The 11,912-nt window shown below is 25.9% G+C and overlaps 1 long non-coding RNA gene across 1 annotated transcript; it reads right to left on the bottom strand.

Annotated features, from left to right (window-relative positions):
• Positions 1-496: 496 nt before the first annotated feature.
• On the bottom strand, positions 497-2,329 carry LOC113785713 (uncharacterized). Its single transcript, XR_012162237.1, has 2 exons — positions 1,865-2,329; positions 497-811 (listed from the first exon to the last, which is right to left on the bottom strand). It is a non-coding gene; the product is annotated as an uncharacterized lncRNA (long non-coding RNA).
• Positions 2,330-11,912: the final 9,583 nt, after the last annotated feature.

Genomic DNA, 11,912 nt, shown 5'->3' with positions numbered 1-11,912 from the left:
TGAAACAAGCCATCAGTTTATTGAAACTAGTTGTTCCAGATTTGCAACTATAAGAGCAATGCTTGGAATCGAAATCTAAAAACAACAATTTTCACAAAACTATTTTGCACATGAATTGAACAAACTTTGATTTGGTGAAACCATTACGAATTGAACAAAATTATGGACTTGGAATCAAATTAAAGAACTTTGACTCAAACAACAAAGTTGATCCAACATGAACATCAAAACAGATTGATCAACAATACATAGAACAAAATTCAAACATCTTTATTGTTTGAATACTAACCACTTGTACAAATACAAATTCATCTTAGGCTCAATTGCAATTTTAGTCCTTCTATTTTTATTGATTCACAAAATTAGCCTCCTATTTTAAAAATCGACAGTTTTGGTCCCTCCTTATTTTTTAACTAAAAAATGATATGACATCATGTTTTAAATAACGTAAAGTATGATAGAAAGATGCAGAATGATTAAGACCTAACAAAGTTCATTTAAAGTACCAATCAATAATCAATTTATAATAGTTGGCTCTTACCCAACCAAATAACAAAGTTCATTTAAAGTACCAATCAATAATCAATTTATAATAGTTGGCTCTTACCGAACCAAATAATCATGATAATAAAAAGAGTATCCCTATCCAAATCAACACATAAAGTTATCATAAATTACATTTAACAAAGTTTAGATAAAGTAATATAGAGATTAACACGAAAATCATCTTCACCTAGAGATACCAAGTTATCACCCTTAAAGTCATCATTATCTCGTGTTCCTTCTCGTCCTACGCAAACCAGATCCAAGTCTGGAGTTTCAAACAAATTCCATCATTTTCCTAGAAAAAGCTGAACCTACTACTTCTAAGTTCTAAACAAGCTTTAGTTGATTCACAATGGAAGATAGCAATGCAGGCATAATATGACATACTTCTGGCTAATGATAGCATTTATCTTTGATTTCCAACCAATATTCAAATCTCTCTCACTCTCTCTGGGTGTTGTACCACGTTACAGTGTTCTATCCCCCCTTTCTTACCTCTTATACACACTAGAGAACATCAATGGTGTAACAAATTTTTTGTGCACACTCTACATCCTTTGTTCCATATATACACAGTCAACAAAATGATCAAAATAATCAATAAATGTACTTTGTAATGCAATTGACACATCCCACCGATTAATTATAATAGCTAAATAAATCAATAATGAGTAAGATTGAAAATCGAATCACTGAACGACGAACAAATAAAAGGCTTATGTAGATTCATCCCTCTTCTAAAAATTCTCAAAGAGGATCGGGAATTGAAGACCAAAGCGAACACATCCATTGTGGCTTGATTTAAAAAGGATTCACAAATCAAAAAACAAAAGCAATTGATTAAGAAGAAAAACAAAAGCAATTATTCAATTGCTGCTTCAAATTCAAAATTGAGGAACCAACTTTAAGTACTTCAAACATGTTATATGTTAGATATATAACCACCAACACCCTAACAGACATTCACCATTATATGAAAATACACATATCAATTGACCTAACCTAAATTAAATTTATTCCAATAATTCTGAATCAAATACATGGTAATAGATAATTGCAATTTCAATAAATTGAAAAATATCAATTGCATTTTCGTAATCCAATTTATGCAGGCATTTAAATAGAATTATAATTAAGATAAGTATAAGCTTGCTCATACCAAATGGAACTCATTCAAGATAATTGCATAGAAACTGAGATTCCAAATGGAAGCGGAAACTGAGATGATAATAAGAGGAGAGATTGAAAATGAAATCCAGTAATAGAAATTCAACTATTAGAGTTAGAAATTGAAATAGAAGATCGAAAATATGGTCACCTTTGAAGAGAGAGAGAGAGAGAGGATATGAGATAATGAAGATCGATCGAAGACGAAAAGACGACGAGATCAATCGGCAACGAAAAGACGATACTGATCGGAGACAGAGGAATAACGACTCAATTAATCAGAGAAGAAGAAACGCAAAAGCGAAATGAACAGGTTAGAGACTAAGAAATGATGACGAGACTGAAACGCATAAGCGAAATGAAGAGACGAGTTCTTAGTGAACGAGCGCACCAAAAGGAGCAAAGGGGCTGTGAAAGTTAACATATTAAAAAAGATGATTTAATGCTATCAGTGACTGTACAATTTTTTACCAGCAATTCATAATTGCCACTATAAATGGTCTTCTTAATGGATATTTGTGTAATTGCCATAAATGTTTGAGGAAATACCAGCAATTAGTTTGCTGCCACTAAAAAATTGCCGTAAAAGCAAAATTTGGTGTAATGAATTGTTTTTATCTAGTCCTCATTTAACATCAATGGGTGTCTCTTTCTTTAATTTGCAATACAAATATTGACAAAGATCCATCTACAGTTGAATTACAACGCTTTTAAAAAAAAAATATCTTCTTCTCTAAAAGATGAAAAACTAGATTTTTAAAACACTCACCTTCAAATTGAAGATACCCCCTTTAATCTTAGCCTCTAACACCCTAGAGCAATCTTTTAAGTTTAGTACCTTGAAAAAAAACATTATTTTCAACCCTATCAATGAGCATTGAACATTCAATTACTCACAATTAGAATAGTCACTCTAAGAAAGGATATTCATACCTTTGATGTTTATATCTAATAAATTCAATTTCACCACCAAAGGAAATCATAAAGTGTTTAATATCGATTGTGATTCTTGAAGAGATAAATGATGAAGAATGAATGACAGTGTTAATTTTGAAAAGATAGAACATAATGGTAATTATTTGAAAAGGTTTATGAATTTTTAATCAAAAAAATGAATTACGAAACTCGTGTAATTCGAACCACACACGGTGTGAATCAATTCATAAGTGAATTAGAACTTTGAGATTTTAACCCTAACTTGCATGAGTCAATTCATATATTGTATAAATTTATTTATTCAAATTCCAAGAAGTTTGGTAAGCCGATTCACATATTAGGTGGTCAACTCACCTGCATAAAGAATCTTGAATTTGTTTCGGGCATGAGTCAATTTATGTAACCTCTAAATTGATTCATACTTTCAAAAATCACTTAAAAAAGGTTTTCAATGCAATAGATGATTTTCATTTCTAAAAATACACATAATATAATGTATGATAAAATAGTGGTTTCAGTTCGTCTGAGAAAACTACCTTCCACTATCATTTTGTAGTATATATCTTTGTTGGGTACGATTCTCTTAACAATCACATTGTTAACGCATAAAATCAATTTAGTTGATAGCCCAATATGATCAATAATCGAGTTAATAAGTGAGACGAGTAATTAAATTACTAGTGGCCAAGTAAAATGTATGCTACAACCATCTAAATTTCCGGGTCCACCCAAGGTAAAATAGGGTTAAGCATAACATCCTGTTTTCGTAGAAATTTCTTATGATTATATTTGAATTGATTATTGTGATGTGTTGGGTTAAGGAATTGAGTATAGGGTACTTTAATAAAATTAGAAAGCCATTAGGAAATAAAAAAATAATAGTATAATTCATGCATGTGTAAACTAGCTCGCATGACGAAGCTTTTCCAACACTATGCGATGTAGTGTAATTAGACGTTGGATTCTTTCTTACTTCATTTTCGGAATGGTGTTTTAATTAAGAACATCAAATATCGCATTATCGTACGACGCGGTGGTATATGCAAACAATGACATATTTTCTTGACTTGTATAAATAGTTGTCATTCATATTTTCAGCACCAAACTCTACACGAATTCTCAAACTCTAGCCGCCAAAAGCTCTCTTTTCTCTCAAATCATCAATAACACTCATAGATTCCATGACTATGATTACCTTTGAATTGTGGTACTCTTGCGATTATTAAATTGTAATGTGTGAAATGTGAAACTATAATAAACATGACTTTTGGCAATGATAATTCTCATTAAGGACTAACTTAGGATGACGAAGGGAGGGGAGGTAAACATGAGAGTTGATAACTCAATATTTGGATTAGAAAATATGGGGAAGTACAATATTAAAAGCTAAATAACGGAGGTTAATACAGTTGAGACTTCATACGAGGTAATTAAACTTTGGAGGTCCACTACTATATAACTCTAGTTTAATTATGACTAATCACTTACATGACTCTTGAATTGTATTGAGTGGGTCTATGAAGACGCGAATGTCCTTCCAAAATTATTGGTGTAGTGCTGAATCTTGTCATCAAATATTTGTGAGTTATTTTGGTAATTAACATTTGTCATTAAAGTGTATTTGAAGAAGTGAACATATTATTGTGCATTATGAACATGTTTTATCTATGAATTTGTGTAATTGTATATTATCTTAAAATTGTGAAGTGTGTGGCACTATATATATGTATGTGTATCTAATTTGGTTCACCCCTTTTTGTGCATGGTGCTGCTAGGCGCACAAATGTCGCATAGGCTACAAGTGACGTCTAGGGGTGAGGCAGGTGAGACAGTTTTGAAAGTTAAGTAATTTTATTATAAATTATGTGTTGCTGCTACAAGCTATAGCTAGTAAAGAACATGTCCCGCAAGAGTAAGCTTTATTTTCCATTATAAATTGGATTCCAAATACACAATAAATCTACTAGTTTGTTGGCAAAATTAATAAATGGAAAGACTGGATTTGTGAATTTGGGAGCAGGAAGCAGTTATTAATGCAGGAGGGGCAGTTTGCTGGGTTGAGGCGTGGTGTTTTCCTAGTTGCTTGCAGTGTGGATTTTTACTTTTTGTAGTATCAACTTGTGGTCTTTGCTGGGTTTGGAGCTTTGAAGTTTTGGTGGGGTAGGTATTGGTGTTAATTTTACAAGTCAATTAATTATTAGTCTCTTAAGAGGGATTACAAATTTTCATACTAAAAAATGTCTCAAGAAAGAAAAGTCTCAAAACTAAAAAACAATAAAAATTTGTTGAACTTTTTCAAAAAAAAAAAATTAATTTTTTTCTAAAACAATATCGCGACAAATTTTTTTTTTTTTAAATTTTTTGATAAAACAGTTTTGATTTATTTCAAAAATATATAATTTACAATTTTTTTTATTCTGAAAAAGTAAATTCGATATTTTCAAGAAAAAAATATTTTATATTTTTTTATACTTTTAAATAAATAAATTTCAAAAATTATTCAATTAACAAAACATTGGACATATTAATCTTCACTTAAGACCACAAACAATAATGGGTTAAAGTTTTATAAAATTTATTTCAATAAAAAATCTAATATTGTGAATTTAGTAGATAATTTTTTAAGAAAATTTTTAAATTTTAGAATTTAATTGTCAACTCTAATAGTAGGTGTCCATGTGTATTGCTAATTCTGATCTTTTCAAATTTCAATTTAAATTCAAAAACTAACTATCAATTTTAGTCAAACATTTTTTTATATACAAGTACGTCTCTTCCAAATTTAAATTTTAAAACACAACATAAATACTGAAACGGGAATTTAAACAAATTTAGATAACGTATATATTACCAAATTTAAACAAACAAATCAAAATATTTTTGACCGAGAATTAAAACAAAATACTATATAATAAAATTGCATGAAATAAATATACCAAAAATACTCATAAAAAATATCAACAATATATATACACCACAAATTTTTATATATCAACTATTAACCTTTATTTTATCTCTATCATTCTTTTTATAATATCATTAATTTATCAAATTATTATCTTCTATATATTTCTTTTTTTAAAGTGTATACATAACCAAATATTTTTTAAGAAATATATATATACCAGTATAATAGAAAAGTGGATGAACAATGTCAACATCCTTGTTTTTCCGCTAGTAGATTATAAAGTGTCGGTAACCACCCACAGATTCAATATTTTATATATTATATTCAATTCGAGAAAAATAATCTTTGTATCTACTAATTAATAGACCAAAGGGCAATTGCATGTGTTATCTAACTTATTTCTGTAAGGGGAAAATGCCATGCACTAAAAAATATTACATTACTCAATAATACTTTAATGAATATAAATTTCATAGAGTATATTATTCAACTCAAAGTTTATGATGTCATATAGACTTTTTATGTAAAAATTTTATAAAAATTTAAAATTATTTAATATATTATTAAGATTTATCAAAATTAACGATATTAAATAAAAATACATAAGACATTAATTTAATATATTTAAACAACATATTAAATAATTTTAAAATTTATAAATTATTATATAAATAATATATATGATATAAATTTTCAATGAAACAGATAATCTTATAAAATATATAAATAGTGTAACATCATATCAATTTGATTTAATCTCAAATATATATATATATATATTAGAAAATTTAAAATATTAATCGATAATAATTTATTGGGTATATATTATAATATTAAAAAAATTAAGCACTAACTATTAGTGGTTATTCTAACTAAAACACTTTTTATTAATAAAAAATCATAAATATCATCATAATTAAATTATAATTGTAAATACTTTAGAATTTTAATTGAAATACTCTTAAATCATAAATTATAAAGACGTCATCTTTTTTATTATTTAATTGATCTACACTTCCTTTAGAATCTCTTATTTTATTTTCCTTTCTTGCTTTTCGTTTAGATTCTAATTAATTTAAAATCAATGGACTCAACTGAATATATATTTCTGAACTCTAGGATAATTTGGATCTTTTATAACGTTGGGTGGGTAGAGTTAGATCAAATTTAATTTTTAAATCAAACCAATTCAGAATACATATTTCTTAAGTCTTTAAATTAAGAATTACAAAATATCAACTGCATTAATATTTATATACACCGAACATATTTATAATTGGAAATACGAAAAAATGTATAATTAATATGATGGAAATATCTTTTTATTTATTGTGGTCTTGAATTTAAATTTGACTGTAAAATATTATCGTGTTAATTTTAGGTGTGATTTATTCTTAGAAAAAAATAAGAAAGAGATAAAAAATAAAGTAATTTTAAATATAACTGTTTGATATAAAAAAAAAGATAGAAAAGAAGTGTATTTAATAGATAAAAATATTCTTGTGCTAACAATTGATTTACTTTTTATTTGAAGGTAACTTAGTTATTATTTTAGTAATTAATTAAAATAAACCAGTGGCAGTTAAAAATTCATGAGGTTATTATTTCAGTTGAATCAATACTCACCAAAAAAAAAATTATTCTCCTTTTCGTTGTTTGAATTGGGGACAGGAAAAAACACGTGGGCCCATGTAGTTTGTTTTTTTGTTAAACAAAATATGTTGCGCGCAACTCAAACTCATCCGAGGAAATGATATACATTTAAGTGCTTTTATAGAGTTGATTGAAATATTAATATATATTAAAGTAATTTCATTTTGCTTAAATATTTTAGAGTTTACATTTTAATTTTAAAATTTAAGCACTGAATAAAAAGAAAGTACAAATTTAATAGTTAAAAAATTAAATTTAAATATATTTTTGATTTTTTTTTTATTTTTTATTTTTATTTTGATTCATTTTAGTCGTTTATATTTTATAAATAGTGTATTTTAGTTTTTGTTATAATCACAATCAAAATTATAATTAATAACATTCGGTTATTAGATAATCTTTAACAATTGTCAATACGTAGTATAATATGTTTTAAAACAATAAATTTTATTTAACCCAATAATAAATTTATAGACTTGCAATTAAAAAAAATTATATGCCTTAAAACATATGTAAACGCTTTGAAATGAAATAAATTGATAAGAGATTATTGAATTTTCACTTTATCTTAATTAAGATTAAACATTTAAATTTATATGACCAAAATTATATTTAAGATTAAAAATTATTTTAAAATATTATATTTTTACCACTTTATATTCAAACTACTTTATTTGAATTGTAAATATTATCTCAGTACAACATAAATCATATCGCTTTTTAGCTATTTAAAAAGAATCATCATTCTAATTATTTTTAAAACATATTCAACAACTAAATCTTCATATTATATTATCTTAAAAAAAAAATTATTATCAACTAAGTATCATATTATATTATCTAGATCTCTAAAAAATTCATCAATAAAAAGTTTAGACAACCAAATCATAGACAAAAGAAAGACTAAATCTTTGTGAAAACGATTATGCAATCTGCCACTCGAAATCTTAAGATTGCATAAAAGTAATTTTCAACCGTTTAAAACAATTTTCATAGTTTATTACACAATTGAAAGATTGAGTAACAAAACTAAAGCCAAGCTGAAAACACCAACACAAGATCACTTATAATCTTAAGAGATTGAAGTATTAATTGAAAATGAATTCAATTAACCTTTCAATGTATTTATCAATCTTCAATACTACATTAAATTGACATTGATTAACATAAAACTATTGATCTAATTCTTGATCTAAAACTTTTTAAACAATTGATCTTTTTTGGTTTTTAAGTAACGCAACAACCAAACAAAATAGTGTAAAATAAATGACCAATTTCAGAACCATAAAATTATACATGCTAACACTATTGAGAAAAAAATTTAATATTCAAATGATATATTAATGCAATCAAAATTCTGATTTTTAAACAATTAAAAAACACGAGAACTTCTCAAGAACCAAAAAATTTTCAAAAAATCAATTATAATGTAGAATTTCAAGAGATAAGGGAGAAAAAAACTTGACTTTTATACGAATTCAACTGCAGCATCCTCAGTAGCAGTGTACGTCCTATTCCGAATTAAACCGAAAGAGAATTTCTTCCATTACCCGATATTATGAATGTTTGTACAAAAAATCCCTAAGCTAATCAATATAAGATATGGCCTTCCTTCAATCAAGAACTTTAGATTATAAATCGTTCAAATAATAACAACAGTGATAAATAAAAATCGTCTCTACAAATATTTTTATTAATTTAGTAATGCAATAAACTCGTAAGACTTAGGTAACAAAAATATTATAAAGTGGTTTATACTATTGAACAAATGTGAAATTTTTTAATTAAGAAAATTGAAGAAAAGAAAAACAATTAGGAAATTCAAATCACTTTCTTTTCAATGTGTAGTTATTGATTTACTATTTTAACAATCTATCTTGTTTGATTATGTTAAATTAACAAACTAAAATTATATAGATTCAATAAGGTTCATCTAATCCCTAACTAATGAGTAAATTAGCTATTCATAATGTTTGATAAACAATACATAGAAGGAAGAAAATTACACATAAAGATTGCACAAAGACTTCATTAAGGGGCAGTTGTCTCAACCTTTGAATCCATAAAAATCAAAATCCTTATAAAATAATGATTTTTGACTTAAGTAGTGGTTTGAAAATGCATACCAGAGCATTGCACTAGACCTAGGCACAATGTCTGGCTCAAAATTAAATTGGGCACAACTATGTTGCGCAATGTGCCACAAAGCCCTCTTGCTACGTTTAGAGGCAATGCATTATGCCAGTAAGAGCACTGCAGGGCAATGACTGGCGCAATGCGCCCTAATACCTTTTAGCTGCGCTTAAACTCTAACAAAAGGCAATTTTTCACTCTAAGATTCACTTTGTGTCAGCACTAATCTTATGTAACTTCTGAGTGTTTGTTCTTTAATGTAATAGACTTGTAACATCAAAACAAGAAAAAAATACTCCAAGAATTTGTCTAATTGAAAAGGGTTGGTGGCAAAACATTCAAAATGATCCAAAAAGATTTAAATTCCTTTTCTTCATTAAATTGACTATAATAAAAATTAAAAATAAATGAATTTTTAAATTAAACTGGTAACAAAATACTATTTTGTTCAACTTTAAAAGAAAAATGATTTATTATTATTGTATTATGTATGTAAAAAATATAATTTAAATCATACATTTCTTAAATTAATAATATTTATTTATAAAAAGAATATTATAGCTTTTAATTTATTTTTTTTATAAAATAAGGTGAATTTTTATTCAAATTCTTATACAATTGTGAAGTTTCAAATTCAAATTTAGTATATAATATTCAATTTAACAATATAACATTTATCTGTTGAACTAATTAAGTCTTATAGATAAATATTGGTCTTTTATTTCAACTCAAGTAACAAATTTGAAATAATGTCACCCAAGCTTAATTTGTTAAGTTAGCGTTTATATACAAATTTGAAGAGCACTACAAGCAATGACTAGCGCAATGCGCCCTAATACCTTTTAGTTGCGCTCAATCTCCAACAAAAGGAAATTTTTTAATCTAAGATTTATTTTTTGTCAGCATTAATCCTATGTAACTTTTGAATGTCCGGTCTTCAATGTAATAGACTTGTAACTTCAAAACAAGAAGAAAATACTCTAAGAATTTGTCTAGTTATAAAAGGTTTGTGATAAAACATTCAAAATATTCTAAGAAGATTCAAATTCCTTTTCTTCATTAAATTGACTATAATAAAAGTTAGAAATAAATGAATTTTTAAATAAAACTGGTAACAAAATACTATGTAAAGAATATAATTTAAATCATACATTTTTAAAATAAATAATATTTATTTATAAAAAGAATATTATAGTAGAGCTTTTAATTTATCTTTTTAAGAAATAAAGTGAATTTCTATTCAAATTCGTATATAATTGTGAAATTTCACATTCAAACTCAGTACATAATATTCAATTTAACAATATAACATTTATCTGTTGAACTAATTAAATCTTAAAGAGGTATGCGCGCCAGTCTCTTATTTCAACTAAAATAACAAATTTGAAAATGTTTATATACTTTAGAAATTACATAGAAAAATATTAAAATTCATGATATAATCATTCTTCGTGGAAATTATTTATATTATTTTTATTTGATTCTTACACATTTAAAGTTCACAACACTATGACTAGTCATACTTGTCTATAATAAAACTATAACACATATTGATTTTACATCGTAAAAATATATAATAAATAAAACTTATACCTCCAAGATTTTAATATTGGTAGGATATTCGAAAAATGACAAAGATAAACACAAAAGAATTAATTGTTAAATATATTTTAATTATTTGTCAAATTTTAATATTTTTTTTATTAAAAAGTTCTTAACTCATTAGCCTCCAAAAAAAAATCATTTTCATTTTTTTATCTTTGTTTTTAAAATCAAACTCTTGTGCACCCTTTGAATTTGGAATGATTTCTTGCGGGGCATCAAGCATCTATAAAAAAAAATATGGTGATATTTGGATGGATAAAACTGAATGGAGTGGAATAGGATATATGGAATAACATAGTATATTTCGTTGTTTGGAAATTCAAAAAGATGATGGAATAAAATGGAGTATGATAGCATCCATTTCATCACAATCTACTAGTGACCTTCATTTTTCTTCCACTCTATTTTGGGATGTATAGGCTGAAATGACTTATTTCTATTTTGAGATGTATAGGTTGAAATGACTTATTTATTGTGCTTCGTTGTAAATTATTTCAAACAATATAATGCAATATCCATTCCACTCTTGTCTATTCTGTTTTATTGCTATCTGCTCTATTTGTTTTAAAATATCAATATAGAGCTTATAAGAATCTCTTTCATACAAATTTAAAATTTTTAACTAAAAATTAATTACATATAAATTCTTGAATAATCTTAATTATAGTATGTAAATATCCAACTAAAAACCAAATGTCTTTAACGTCTCTAAAAAAAACTATCCAACTACTAGTAAGATATATTTGAGTTGATTTAAAAGAAACGACTAAAAGGAAAACAAAATTTTTTTTAATACTAAAATTAAAAAATATATATTCTAGAGACTAAAAAACCTAATTGTTTTAATTTTATAAAAACTAAAAACTTGTTTAACTCAATAATTAATAGCATATTTTATCATAACAAATTACATTATAAATAATACATCACTAAAGTATAATCGTTATTAACATAATATAGATCA

Source organism: Cicer arietinum, chromosome 3 (genome assembly GCF_000331145.2).
Source record: "Cicer arietinum cultivar CDC Frontier isolate Library 1 chromosome 3, Cicar.CDCFrontier_v2.0, whole genome shotgun sequence".
Lineage (NCBI taxonomy): Eukaryota > Viridiplantae > Streptophyta > Magnoliopsida > Fabales > Fabaceae > Cicer > Cicer arietinum.
This window is presented reverse-complemented; position numbering and strand designations above follow the sequence as displayed.